This window comes from Lithobates pipiens, unplaced genomic scaffold (assembly GCF_037356315.1).
Source record: "Lithobates pipiens isolate NorthernLeopardFrog02 unplaced genomic scaffold, aLitPip1_a1.2 Scaffold_18, whole genome shotgun sequence".
Taxonomy (NCBI): Eukaryota; Metazoa; Chordata; class Amphibia; order Anura; family Ranidae; genus Lithobates; species Lithobates pipiens.
In genome coordinates this window covers 541,753,601-541,769,202 of record NW_027507758.1, presented here as the reverse complement: position 1 = coordinate 541,769,202, position 15,602 = coordinate 541,753,601, and the positions used below count along the sequence as shown (strand labels likewise).

General features: G+C 45.7%; 1 protein-coding gene across 9 annotated transcripts in view; it reads right to left on the bottom strand.

Moving 5' to 3' along the window:
• LOC143988917 (b(0,+)-type amino acid transporter 1-like) overlaps positions 1-15,602 on the bottom strand; it is a 401,901-nt gene that overhangs the window by 102,556 nt on the left and 283,743 nt on the right. For all 9 annotated transcript variants that reach the window (XM_077488835.1, XM_077488836.1, XM_077488837.1 and 6 more), the window contains one exon: positions 10,348-10,447. The gene's annotated coding sequence lies outside the window, so the exon portion shown is untranslated. The remainder of the gene's footprint in view (positions 1-10,347; positions 10,448-15,602) is intronic.

Below are 15,602 nucleotides of genomic sequence, written 5' to 3'. Positions count from 1 at the left end.
GTATTTTATGCTTTGCCAAAAATTCACAAGAATGCAAACAACCCCCCTGGTAGGCCAATTATCTCAGGCGTTGGCTGTCAGTGACAACACTAGCAAAGTTTCCTCCTTGCCTTCCTTTGTTAAGGATACTCTTTAGTTTCTTCAAGTCATTGATTCCTTAATCATTCTGGACCACGCCATCTTTGTAGCAGTGGATGCAGAATCCCTTTACAACTCGATCCCTCACGATAAAAGGGGATAGCAGTTGTTCAACACTTTCTATCCAAGAACCCCGAGATCGACCCGAGATACGGGGAGTTTATCATGTCAATTTTAGATTTCATTTTACAACACAATGTATTCACCTTCAACGGCTCCTACTTCCTCTAGGTGCAGGGGGTAGCGATGGGGACCTGCTATGCCCCATCCTACGCCAACCTGTACCTGGGGGAGTGGGAGGCAATGGTTCTGGATGATGAGGACTTGTCGATGTACTCGGACCACATTCTTTGTTGGTACCGGTACATCAACGACATCTTCATCATCTGGGACGGCCCCCATGACCCGTTAGAACAGTGGCTCCTGAGAATTAACAAGAATAACTTTAATCTACATTTTACTATGAACTCTGATCTTGATCGCATCACCTTCCTTGATGTGGAGATTTACAGGGGTGAATCTGGCAAAGTGTTAAGTAAACTATTTAGGAAGCCAACTGCAGGCAACTCTATTCTCTACGTGTCAAGCTTTCATCCCAAACCCCTAATAAATTCTATCCCGTACAGCCAGTACCTTCGAGTTAGGTGTAATTGCTCGGATGAGGTCGTGTTTCGGGAGGAGGCCAATCAGCTCCGCAAGAGATTGCTTTTGCGGGGCTATTCCCATACCTCCCTGAAGCGCGCCTTCAAACGAGCTTGCCTTCACAATAGAATCGACCTTATACATCGCAAAAAATCTAAAAAGGAAACTGAGGATATCAGAATTATAACTAAATTTAGCAACCAACAAGAGCAGGTTAAGAAAATGATTGAAAAATGCTGGCACATTCTTACATGCGATCCGTCTCTAGGCAAATTTGTGACATCAAAACCCTCCTTTACTTTCAAACAAGCCACATCCATTGGTGACACCCTTGTGAAAAGTGAATTTCGAGACGCTACAAGTTTTACACACTGCAAATACAAAGGCACTTTTACATGCGGTAAATGTCATAACTGCAAATTTATGTTGACACAAAAAAATCCACTTTTGCCCAATGGCAAAATCTTTCACCCAAAACACTTTGCCAACTGCCACACATTCAGAGTAATTTATTTGCTCCTGTGTGAGTGCAGTTGTTTTTACGTTGGCAAAACCAAACAGGAATTTTGGAAACGTGCATATAGGCATATTACTAGTATGCGCACCTGTGATCCGGACCTCCCCCTAGGCCGCCACACCACCTTAGTCCATGGGGGAAACTCCCCAAAATCAAATTCCTCATCTTGGACAGAATTCACCCAAACCACAGGGGGGGAGATTGGAACAAAATTCTCCTGCAGATGGATTCACTCCTTGAAAGCTACTCAGTCTCCGGGTCTTAACGACACTATTTGGTTCAAACCGTTTTTGGAAGGGTTCGTCTCAGGGGGTAGGAAACAATAGGGAATTAGCTACTTATACTTATGATATTTATACCACTATCTTTTTTTGTCATCTTTTGCGCTTTTTACATATAAGTCATCCAATATGTACTATTATTTATTTTGATGGCGTTATTGCTAAATGAACTGTTGTATGATTGTGTTATTGTTAAACTAAGCAGTAGAGTTATATTGCACTATAATAATTGATTATCGTTCTATTTTGCCAGTGTTTGAAGCTAATTATTTTATTCTGTACCTTTAAGGGCGAGGGAGGCCTTCAGCATTTTGTGCAACTCTATTACATGACCATTTTTTATTTCATTATTTGTCACCCCCAAATCCATGGTATTCCCATGGCTTATATGGATTCTTTTGTCAGTTTATATGTGGATTACATCTGGGCGCTTACATCTCCCGCTCTAATATCTTGTCCTCCGTTATTCAACAGATTCCATGTTAATGTTGTATCTACACCCCTGAAGAAGGATATGCTTTATTAAGCTCCGAAGCGCGTAGGGTGGCTATACCTACATGGATTATATTATAAACCTATGTGGTGCACATTGTTATTAACAGTGTCTTTATAATTGTACCCAGAGATATTTTTTTTATGTATATTGTATATTACTTCCTTGTTTGTTTTATGTAATAAAATATTTTTCATTGTTTTTCAATCAAGTGTGTCTTTTCACACTGGGGCGGTGCGCTTGGGGGACGTTAGGAAAAGTCCTGCAAGCAGCATCTTTAGAGCGGATTGGGAGTGCTGTATACAAAGCTTCCAAAACACCCTGCCCATTGAAATGAATTGGCAGCGCTTCCAAAGAGCCTGAAAAGTACTTCGGAAGCGCCACAACATGGGTACGTTTAACCCCCTCTTCAGCCGCTAGCGGGGGTTAAAAGTGCCCAGCTAGTGGGGGTTAAACACCCTGATTAAACATCACTAAAGTGCAGCTAAAATGCTCACTGCTTTAGCGCTAATGCGGCCACGGCTCAGCGTGAAAGGGGTCCTAATGCTGTATGGTGCCCAAGTAAATGAGCCCTTATTGTTGAACTGTAGACCAAATTTTTTTTCTTTTTCTTTTTAATAGAGCAAGGGAGGGTTACAACCACCCGTCAGTTTTCTTTCCACATCTGTGGCTCGTTGTTCAGACTTCCTTTCACATCCTATCCCATGCCAAATACAGGAATTGAGAGGAAATCCCTTCTGAGTAAGGGAATCCCTGGGTGTCACCAGAACTAGTGCCGATAATCCTGTTTCGGCGTCAACCCAAAATTAGTGATTTCCTTTTACCTTCACTTTCGATGATAATGGTTAAAAATGAAAGTAGAGGGTGAGTCTCCCTAACGGGGTCACAGTTCTGATCCCTCTCCACCAGGGCTGGGCTGGGACAGAAATTTGGCCCTGGACTTCATCCAGACCGGCCCACTTACATTTTGAGTGTCCCATCAGCACTCCCTAACATCAGTGTGTCCCATCAGCACCCCCTTACAACAGAGTGTCCCATCATCACCCATTACATCAGAGTGCCCCATCACCAGCCCCCTTACATCAGAGTGTCCCATCAGCACTCCCTAACATCAGAGAGTCCCATCAGCACTCCCTAACATCAGAGTGTCCCATCAGCACCCCCTAACATCAGAGTGTCCCATCAGCACCCCCTTACATCAGAGTGTCCCATCACCAGCCCCCTTACATGAGAGTGTCCCATCAGCACTCCCTAACATCAGAGAGTCCCATCAGCGCCCCCTAACATCAGTGTGTCCCATCAGCACCCCCTTACAACAGAGTGTCCCATCATCACCCCTTACATCAGAGTGTCTCATCACCAGCCCCCTTACATAAGAGTGTCCCATCAGTACTCCCTAACATCAGAGAGTCCCATCAGCGCCCCCTAACATCAGAGAGTCCCATCAGCACCCCCTTACATCAGAGTGTCCCATCACCAGCCCCCTTACATCAGAGTGTCCCATCAGCACTCCCTAACATCAGAGAGTCCCATCAGCACTCCCTAACATCAGAGTGTCCCATCAGCACCCCCTAACATCAGAGTGTCCCATCAGCACCCCCTTACATCAGAGTGTCCCATCACCAGCCCCCTTACATCAGAGTGTCCCATCAGCACTCCCTAATATCAGAGAGTCCCATCAGCACTCCCTAACATCAGAGTGTCCCATCAGCACCCCCTAACATCAGAGAGTCCCATCAGCACCCCCTTACATCAGAGTGTCCCATCACCAGCCCCCTTACATCAGAGTGTCCCATTACCAGCCCCCTTACATCAGAGTGTCCCATTACCAGCCCCCTTACATCAGAGTGTCCCATTACCAGCACCTCCATACATCAGAGTGTCCCATCAGCAGCCCCCTTACATCAGAGTGTCCCATCAGCACCCCCTTACATCAGAGTGTCCCATTACCAGCCCCCTTACATCAGAGTGTCCCATTACCAGCCCCCTTACATCAGAGTGTCCCATCAGCACACCCTAACATCAGAGAGTCCCATCAGCACCCCCTTACATCAGAGTGTCCCATCACCAGCCCCCTTACATAAGAGTCTCCCATCAGCACTCCCTAACATCAGAGTGTCCCATCAGCGCCCCCTAACATCAGTGTGTCCCATCAGCACCCCCTTACATCAGAGTGTCCCATCACCAGCCCCCTTACATGAGAGTGTCCCATCAGCACTCCCTAACATCAGAGAGTCCCATCAGCGCCCCCTAACATCAGTGTGTCCCATCAGCACCCCTTTACAACAGAGTGTCCCATCATCACCCCTTACATCAGAGTGTCTCATCACCAGCCCCCTTACATAAGAGTGTCCCATCAGTACTCCCTAACATCAGAGAGTCCCATCAGCGCCCCCTAACATCAGAGAGTCCCATCAGCACCCCCTTACATCAGAGTGTCCCATCACCAGCCCCCTTACATCAGAGTGTCCCATCAGCACTCCCTAACATCAGAGAGTCCCATCAGCACTCCCTAACATCAGAGTGTCCCATCAGCACCCCCTAACATCAGAGTGTCCCATCAGCACCCCCTTACATCAAAGTGTCCCATCACCAGCCCCCTTACATCAGAGTGTCCCATCAGCACTCCCTAATATCAGAGAGTCCCATCAGCACTCCCTAACATCAGAGTGTCCCATCAGCACCCCCTAACATCAGAGAGTCCCATCAGCACCCCCTTACATCAGAGTGTCCCATCACCAGCCCCCTTACATCAGAGTGTCCCATTACCAGCCCCCTTACATCAGAGTGTCCCATTACCAGCCCCCTTACATCAGAGTGTCCCATTACCAGCACCTCCGTACATCAGAATGTCCCATCAGCAGCCCCCTTACATCAGAGTGTTCCATCAGCACCCCCTTACATCAGAGTGTCCCATTACCAGCCCCCTTACATCAGAGTGTCCCATTACCAGCCCCCTTACATCAGAGTGTCCCATCAGCACACCCTAACATCAGAGAGTCCCATCAGCACCCCCTTACATCAGAGTGTCCCATTACCAGCCCCCTTACATCAGAGTGTCCCATTACCAGCCCCCTTACATCAGAGTGTCCCATCAGCACACCCTAACATCAGAGAGTCCCATCAGCACCCCCTTACATCAGAGTGTCCCATCACCAGCCCCCTTACATAAGAGTGTCCCATCAGCACTCCCTAACATCAGAGTGTCCCATCAGCGCCCCCTAACATCAGTGTGTCCCATCAGCACCCCCTTACAACAGAGTGTCCCATCATCACCCCTTACATCAGAGTGTCCCATCACCAGCCCCCTTACATAAGAGTGTCCCATCAGTACTCCCTAACATCAGAGAGTCCCATCAGCGCCCCCTAACATCAGAGAGTCCCATCAGCACCCCCTTACATCAGAGTGTCCCATCACCAGCCCCCTTACATCAGAGTGTCCCATCAGCACTCCCTAACATCAGAGTCCCATCAGCACTCCCTAACATCAGAGTGTCCCATCAGCACCCCCTAACATCAGAGAGTCCCATCAGCACCCCCTTACATCAGAGTGTCCCATCACCAGCCCCCTTACATCAGAGTGTCCCATTACCAGCCCCCTTACATCAGAGTGTCCCATTACCAGCACCTCCGTATATCAGAGTGTCTCATCAGCAGCCCCCTTACATCAGAGTGTCCCATCAGCACCCCCTTACATCAGAGTGTCCCATTACCAGCCCCCTTACATCAGAGTGTCCCATTACCAGCCCCCTTACATCAGAGTGTCCCATTACCAGCCCCCTTACATAAGAGTGTCCCATCAGCAGCCCCCTTACATCAGAGTGTCCCATCAGCAGCCCCCTTACATCAGAGTGTCCCATCAGCAGCCCCCTTACATAAGAGTGTCCCATCAGCACTCCCTAACATCAGAGAGTCCCATCAGCACCCCCTTACATCAGAGTGTCCCATCACCAGCCCCCTTACATCAGAGAGTCCCATCAGCACCCCCTTAAATCAGAGAGTCCCATCAGCACCCCCTTACATCAGAGAGTCCCATCAGCACCAACTTACATCAGAGTGTCCCATCAGCACCCCCTTACATCAGAGTGTTCCATTACCAGTCCCCTTACATCAGAGTGTCCCATTACCAGCCCCATTACATCAGTGTCCCATCAGCACACCCTAACATCAGAGTGTCCCATCAGCACCCCCTAACATCAGAGAGTCCCATCAGCACCCCTTACATCAGAGTGTCCCATCACCAGCCCCCTTACATCAGAGTGTCCCATCAGCACTCCCTAACATCAGAGAGTCCCATCAGCACCCCCTTACATCAGAGAGTCCCATCAGCACCCCCTTACATCAGAGTGTCCCATCAGCACCCCCTTACATCAGAGTGTCCCATCAGCACCCCCTTACATCAGAGTGTCCCATTACCAGCCCCCTTACATCAGAGTGTCCCATTACCAGCCCCCTTACATCAGAGTGTCCCATCAGCACACCCTAACATCAGAGTGTCCCATCAGCAGCCCCCTTACATCAGAGTGTCCCATCAGCACCCCCTTACATCAGAGTGTCCCATTACCAGCCCCCTTACATCAGAGTGTCCCATTACCAGCCCCCTTACATCAGAGTGTCCCATTACCAGCACCTCCATACATCAGAGTGTCCCATCAGCAGCCCCCTTACATCAGAGTGTCCCATCAGCAGCCCCCTTACATCAGAGTGTCCCATCAGCAGCCCCTTACATCAGAGTGTCCCATCAGCAGCCCCCTTACATCAGAGTGTCCCATCACCAGCCCCCTTACATCAGAGTGGCCCATCACCAGCCCCCTTACATCAGAGTGGCCCATCAGCACTCCCTAACATCAGAGTGTCCCATCAGCACCCCCTTACATCAGAGTGTCCCATCAGCACCCCCTAACATCAGAGAGTCCCATCACCAGCCCCCTTACATAAGAGTGTCCCATTACCAGCCCCCTTACATCAGAGTGTCCCATTAACAGCACCTCCATACATCAGAGTGTCCCATCAGCAGACCCCTTACATCAGAGTGTCCCATCAGCAGCCCCCTTACATCAGAGTGTCCCATCACCAGCCCCCTTACATCAGAGTGTCCCATCAGCACTCCCTAACATCAGAGAGTCCCATCAGCACCCCCTTACATCAGAGAGTCCCATCAGCACCCCCTTACATCAGAGTGTCCCATCAGCACCCCCTTACATCAGAGTGTCCCATCAGCACCCCCTTACATCAGAGTGTCCCATTACCAGCCCCCTTACATCAGAGTGTCCCATCAGCACACCCTAACATCAGAGTGTCCCATCAGCAGCCCCCTTACATCAGAGTGTTCCATCAGCACCCCCTTACATCAGAGTGTCCCATTACCAGCCCCCTTACATCAGTGTGTCCCATTACCAGCCCCCTTACATCAGTTTCCCATTACCAGCACCTCCATACATCAGAGTGTCCCATCAGCAGCCCCCTTACATCAGAGTGTCCCATCAGCAGCCCCCTTACATCAGAGTGTCCCATCAGCAGCCCCTTACATCAGAGTGTCCCATCAGCACCCCCCTTACATCAGAGTGTCCCATCAGCAGCCCCCTTACATCAGAGTGTCCCATCACCAGCCCCCTTACATCAGAGTGGCCCACTGAGCCATCGGCCCACCGGGAAACTCCCAGTAGTCCCGATGGCCGGTACATGCCTGCCCTCCACACTATCCAAAAAAAAAAAAAAAGTCTTTAATTATACATCAAGGCTGCATTCACACCTGAGCAGAGCGTATTTTTGCCAGAGATTTGCCAGTGAATTTTTGGTATGTTTTAACGCATATATACACGTTTTTGAAGCATTTTTTATATGTATTATAAGCTTCAGGAGGAGGAGAAGGAGCCTAGTTGTTAGGCAGAGAAATGCTTGAAAAATGCACATAAATACTTGTGCAGCGCATATTCAGACACACCCATTGAATTTGAATAGGATAAATCTGCATGAATCTACGTAATCAGATTTGATTGGGGCCTTAATAAAGAATACATAAAAAAGAAAGAACACAGAAAACTATTTGTTGCTCAGACTTCCTGCTTAAAGGACAACTTTAGAACCATCTCATTAATTGCAGTCTTCCTAGTAAATTTCCATTCTTCCGACTTCCATAGTCCTCATTGGTAAGTCCTGATTGGCACTACAGAGCCTTTGCAAGGAAAGTGTCTCATCCAGGTCCTCTTCCCACCATGCATGCACCCAGGGGCCCTATTCATTACTATGGATGATTCCTACCAGGGTGGATTTGAATTCACTGTGGCCGTCATTCAGCCATAGCACGGATGTCAAGTGTTTAAACAGCAACTGTCATCTCTGTCCCGCAGTGGCTCCTCCTCTGACCCGCTGTTGACTCACCGACAGTCCCATTCACTTTAATGGGACAGCTGGTGATGTGGCAGTGACACAACAAGGTGAGGGACGTGGTGGCAGCAGGTGAGTGGATGCCCGCTAACAAGTGCTGCCATGATGGATCTGAAGTGACAGGTGCTCTTTAAACGTAAGGACTTATTGGTAGTTAGAATCTTTAATATTTGCAAACAAAATGAAGGTTTCTTATTTAGAATAATAAGCTGTCAGGTTAGTAAAACAGCGATATCTGAGCCTATTCAATCATACAGTTTGTAGTGTACATAGATTTGCAAAATAATGGGATAAAGGAATATTCCTGAATTTTGTTTTATCGCCTGGTTACTGTGAATACATCAATGCAGTGCCTGTTATCTCAGCTTGCAGAGCTTGGATTCATTGAATGAGTTTATCAAAAAATGTAAATATTGCAGAATATACAGCCTCATGTTACATAACTAAGCTCCATTTCATGCTGAATAAACTAAATTATTAATGCATCCTAAATAGAAATTTATCTTTAGATAGATTTTTACCCCAAAAGCATTTTATTAAAAAAATTGATAAAAAAAAATCAAAAAAAAAATCAGATAAAAAAATAAAATCATTTATTTATATCCACCCTGATTCCTACTCTGCTGGGTGACTGGTGGCTACCAAGAGTACTGTACAGATCATCTATAGGAATTAATGGAGTGATGACACGTATGCTCGTTAGGGAGAGAGAACCCAGTCAGAATGTTTTCTTTGTAAAAGCTATGAATGAAACTATGACTGAAATAAAAAATGCTATACATGATGCCGTCTATTTCCAGAATTAACAGCATTTGTTTCTGAGTTCCCAGAATAAACTGTGTGTAAAGGCATTGGGGCGCCTGCCTTTACACACACATGACATTTAATGACATCCCAGTCTTAGTCCGTAGGGTTCAGTATTGCATTGCCCACCCTTTGCAGCTATAACAGCTTCAAGTCTTCTGGGAAGGCTGAGCACAAGGTTTAGAAGTGTGTCTATGGGAATGTTTGACCATTTTTCCAGAAGAGCATTTGTGAGGTCAGGCACTGATGTTGGATGAGAAGGCCTGGCTCGCAGTCTCCACTCTAATTCATCCCAAAGGTGTTCTATCAGGTTGAGGTCAGGACTCTGTGCAGGCCAGTCAAGTTTGTGCACTGGTGCAAAGACAAGTTGGAACAGGAAAGGGCCATCCTCAAACTGTTCCCACAAAGCTGGGAGCAGAAATTGTCCAAAATGTCTTGGTATGCTCACGCCTTAAGAGATTCCTTCACTGGAACTAAGAGGCCAATCCCAACTCCTGAAAAACAACCCCACACCATAACCCCCACCTCTACCAAATGATTTGGACCAGTGCAAAAAGCAAGGTCCATAAAGACATGGATGAGTGAGTTTGGGGTGGAGGAACTTGACTGGACTACACAGAGTCCTGACCTCAACCCGATAGAACACCTTTGGGATATATTAGAGTTGAGACTGCACTCCAGGCCTTCTCGTCCAACATCAGTGCCTGACCTCACAAACGCACTTCTGGAAGAATGGTCCAACATTTCCATAGACACACTCCTAAACCTTGTGGACAGCCTTCCCAGAAGAGTTGAAGCTGTTATAACTGCAAAGGGTGGGCCAACCCAATACTGAACCCTGCAGACTAAGGCTGGATTCACACCTATACAGTTTTAGTGCTTTTTGCATTTTGCAGATTTGCCCTAGAGTCCAAATAACATGGTTTCCTATGGAACACGATCTGTAGTGCAAATCAGCAAAATGCAAAAAGCACATAAAAATGCGTAGGTGTGAATCCAGCCTTAGACTGGGAGGCCATTAAAGTTCATGTGCGGTAACATTTTCGGTAGTATCAATGACTATGGTTGTTGTATTTTGCTCCTACCTTAAATGGACTTCCGTCGTGTACATTTTGCTTTTGTTCATGTACGTTCACGTTACGCTTTTTACCTTTGTTGAAAATCAATGACGACTAATAAAAATTGCTATTTGGAAAAACAAAACAAAAAAAAAAACAAGTTAATGTGCGTGTAAAGGCAGCTGTCACAATACTTTTGACAATATATTGTATTTCTGTTACCTGTTGATCCTGTCAATTGATCATATATTTTTCTACTTCCTATAACGTGACAACTCTGCAGTGAGATCATGTACTATATATATTGTACAAGATCTCATATATATATAAATATATATAATAATATGTATTATAATAATAATTATAATAATAATAATAATAATAATAATGTACCATCACCCTGTAAGACAGAAGAGTCTAATGCCCGTACACATGGGCTGAATGGTGGGCAGCATCGCTTGGTCCACTAGAAACCGCCAGACGCTCTGCCCGTGTGCTGCAGCCAACAGAAGGCGGCCAGCTTCTATTAACCACTTGCCGACCAGCGCACGCCGATGTACGTCGGCAGAATGGCACGGGCAGGCATATGGGCGTAAATGTACGTCCCTTTAAATATGCCGCCCTGCCATCGGGAGCGCGCCGCCGGCGGCGCGCTCCCGCGCTGGTCGGGACCTCCGTGAGTCCGGTCGCGGGACCCGCGGACTCGATCGCCGCGGGCATCCCCGCGATCGTCTCACGGAGCGGCGGAATGGAAGAAATGCAAAGTAAACAGCATTCCTTCATTCTGCCTAGCAACTAGTGACGCTGATCTCTGCTCCATGTGATTGGAGCAGAGATCAGTGTTCACTAAATGAAAGCCCAACCCCCCCACAGTTAGTAACACACCCCTAGGAACACTTAACCCCTACACTGCCACCCACTGGTTAACCCCTTCACTGCCAGTGTCATTTACACAGGAATCACTGCATTTATATAGCAGTGATTACTGTATAAATGACAATGGTCCCAAAAATGTGTCAAAAATGTCCGATGGGTCCCCGACAATGTCGCAGTCACAATAAAAATCGCTGATCGCCGCCATTACTAGTAAAAAAAATAATAATAAAAAATTATTAATAAAAATGCTATAAAACTATCCCTATTTTGTAAACGCTATAACTTTTGCGCAAACCGATCAATAATCGCTTATTGCGATTTTTTTTACCAAAAATAGGTAGAAGAATACGTATCGGCCTAAACTGAGGGAAAAAAATGTTTTTTTATATACTTTTGGGGGATATTTATTATAACAAAAAGTAAAAAATAATGTGTTTTTTTCAAAATTGTCGCTCTATTTTTGTTTATAGCGCAAAAAATAAAAACCGCAGGGGTGATCAAATACCACCAAAAGAAAGCTCTATTTGTGGGAAAAAAAGGACGTCAATTTTGTTCGGGAGCCACGTCGCACGACCGCGCAATTGTCAGTTAAAGCGACGCAGTGCCGAATCGCAAAAAGTGGTCTGGTCTTTGACCAGCAAATTGGTCCGGTCTGAAAGTGGTTAAAGGGACATGGCAGTCCCCCCTGTCAGAACACAATAGCACAGTAGGGGAGATAGCTGTACTAACATCTCTTAGTTAGTACATTGGCTCCTCTGGAGCTGTCAGTTTTTTTTTGTTCAGCCCTGAAAGAAAAAATGAGTAGTGTGTTCTAGACTTTAGATGGACATGTTGTTTTGAGTTGATGGGGACTATTTCCCCCTGCTTGCAATGCAAATTTACACTTTGAATTTAGGGGACTGTAAACACACACACCTGAGCAGCGTTACTACCTGCAAAGGCAATGGATTGGGGTGTACATATGGCCACAATGCTTTCCACTGCGGCGCAACCAAATTTATCCGCACTGTCGCTCATGGCGGCCAACAGCGACTGACAGATGAGACTCAATCAACTGAATGGGGTGGTGGGGTTTTTAGGGGGTAAAACAGGCAACATAATGCCTCCTCAACACCTGTTAAACACCCTCCAAAGATCAATCCAATACTGATCGCTCTTCAGAGAGCAACACGAGTGTAAACAAGCCAGGATTCTGCCAATTCAGATCTGTGCAGTGCCTTGACACGCATTGGCTGAAAACATTCCGAGTTTTCAATCCACTGATGCTTTTGATGAGCTTTTCATGGGAGTTTCAGCACACGTCAATGCATGACAAACATACCTGTCCAAGGTAATAACAAAAGAACACAGAAATCAAGACACGCAAATGTGAAGTCAGCCTAAGCGATACTCAAATTAAAACTGGAACTGAAGTCTAAAGTGGAGCTCAGCCCAAAAGTGGAAGCTCTGCTTGTTCACACCAGCCCCCCCCCCCCACCCCCACTGCCATATTTGGCACTTTTTGTCAAAACCAGGTACCCGCTCCCTCTTCCCGGATAAGATCGCTGCACATTGATTGCGTTGATCTACTGAATTTTACGCCCCCTGCTGTCTTCTGGGAGACACAAGTCCTAGAAGAGAGTGGGACCTTTTAATAAGGGCAGCGCAACTCACACATGCACAGTAGGAAACAGGCTGGGAAGCCGCAGGGCTTCACTTCCTATTTCCCTTATAAGGATGCCGCTCCTGCACCCAAAGCTGATGGACAAATCGGCTAGGGGTGCCGACATCACGGGATACCACTACAGGTAAGTATCCTTATATTAACCACTTCCCAACTGGCGCATGCTGATGTACTTTGGCAGAATGGCATGGATGGGCAAATGGGCATACCTGTACGTCCCTTTAAATTTGGGGCCACGCCATCATGTGCATGCCGCCATCGCGTGCATGCTGGCTGAGACCTCTGTGAGTCGGATCACAAGTCCCGTGGACTCGATCACCGCGGGGATACCCGCGATAGTCTCACGGGAAGGAAGAACTGGGAGATGCTAATGTAAACAAGCATCTACCTGTTCTGCCTAGTGATCGGGAGGAGTGATCAGTGACGTGTCACACACAGCCACACCGCCCCACAGTTAGAAACTCGCCCCAGGACACACTTAACCTCTACACTGCCACCTAGCTATTAACCCCTTCACTGTCAGTGTCATTTAGACAGGAATCAGTGCATTTGTATAGCACCGTGCAGGGACGGACCTGTCCGAGCACCGCTCTCCCCTATAGGGGATCGGATGAGGACGGACCGCAGAGTCCATCGTCACCCGATCCGATCCTCAGACTTTTTCGGATCGGAGCGGGTCGGACGTCAGCGGACATGTCACCGCTGACATCCGACGCTCCATAGACCTCTATGGAGCATCCGTTCAGGTCCACCTGAAAAAAGGCGGACTTGAGCGTATCAGTCGCGTGAAAGAGGCCTATATATCAGGGGCTGATATTTTCATGCTGTGTTGACTTTATAAGTGTAAATCAAACAAATGACTTTGGTATAGGTATTGTCAGTGTTTTCATATATGTTTATACTGTTCAAATATGCACTGTTTTAGTTTTCAATAGGAGTTCTGTAATTTCTTATGCCAGTAAAAAATGTGCTCCGCCAGTAAATTTTCCATGTTTTGTCAGTAAAAAATACTGTAGGAGGATGGCAACCCTGTTCCTGACTTTTCATTTTTTTTTATTTATACAGGCTGGAACTTCTCTTTAAAAAAAAATAAGAGCAGGCAGAAATTTTATTGTAGACACAATGAGGTTGATTTATTAACGGCAAATATACTGTGCCCTGCAAGTCCACTTGTTCTAGATTTAAGGGGAAGCTCTGAAATGAGAGGAAGCTCTGCTGTTTTCCTTCATTTAGTCTCTTTTTGTATATAGTGCAAAAAAATGTAAAACTGCAGAGTTGATCAAATCCCACCAAAAGAAAGCTCTATTTATGTGGCAAAAAAAGACATACATTTTATTTGCATACAGCGTTGCATGACCGCGCAATTGTCAGTTAAAATAAGTAGTGCAGTGCCGTATTGCAAAACATGATCTGGTCATGAAGGGGAGTAAATCATAGATTCCAGAGGGCATGTGGTTAATAAATATAAATATATATATGTAAAAAAAGGTATGTAGCGCTGCCTTTTAAAATACACCACCTATTATGTGACACAAATCAATAACTGTAATAAATACGTACATAAATGTGCAAATGTAAAAACACTGTGCATCCATAAACGTGCAAAACACAGTAGTGTATAATATTTAAAAAGTGCAAAATCACATATATAAAAAGTGATACATCCAAATGACATGAAATGTGCAAATATCGCAAACAATATGTGACTGAATCACAAAAATGGCTAAAAAAGAAGAAGAAAAACATAAAAATAAAAAAGTCCATGTGCAAATACAAGTGTTCAAACAAATGTTCCAGTGCTATTCAGTAGCTCGATATCCAAATGTGACAGTATATCTAATAGTCATGCAGTGTTGTCACAGATGCAGACATGCTTCACAAAAAGAGAGAGACAGTCCACCTTCAGTGCTCCACCAGAGCACCCCCCGTTTCCCCCAGCCTCTCACCTCAATACAAGACCCCTCAGGGTCCAACACACTTGTAGGGGAAATTGCTGATTTGGCTCCTTATAGATGATTCCTTCAGCCTCACAATAAAATCCAAAATACCAACGATCATGGGGGAAAGAAAGGGGACTCTCATGTGTAGAAATGTAAACTTTAATAAAATAATGTAAAATATCCACTCACATTAAAAAACGGAATCTTGCGCTTGTAAAAAAGGGAACTTTCGGTCTCAGCTGCGACCGGAAGTGACGATCGTGACACCTGGCTCCTCCCTGACACGTTGCGTCACAGACACGTGACTTTTTCAAAGGGTCAAGGAGTCAGGTGTTGATGAAGTTTAAATAGGGCGGGCGGCTATAGCAACTCAAAACAACAACCACCCCATACCTTAATACTACTAGCTTCCTGATACAACTTGAAAATAAAAGCATATTCAAATTACTTCCACATCTACTAATAACATTACTAAAATTACAAAGTAATTGTTATAACTTTCTCCACATAAATAAGTGTAAAATAACATTCTAAATATATCGCTCCACAGACACTGCCATCTTGTGGTTAAATGCCATACTACATCATTTTATACAGGCAATGCTGTGTTCATCTAGTCATTCAAATACATAGCAATATTATGATAACAAGTACAACTATACCATAGCTATATTTTAACTATCTCATAACTGGCCATAACGTTGGTTTTGACTGGACCAATCAATTGGGAAATTAATACCGAAAAAAAAAAAAAAAAAGCAGTAGGGGGAGGGGGGAGAGGACAAAACCCCTCATCAGTGAAG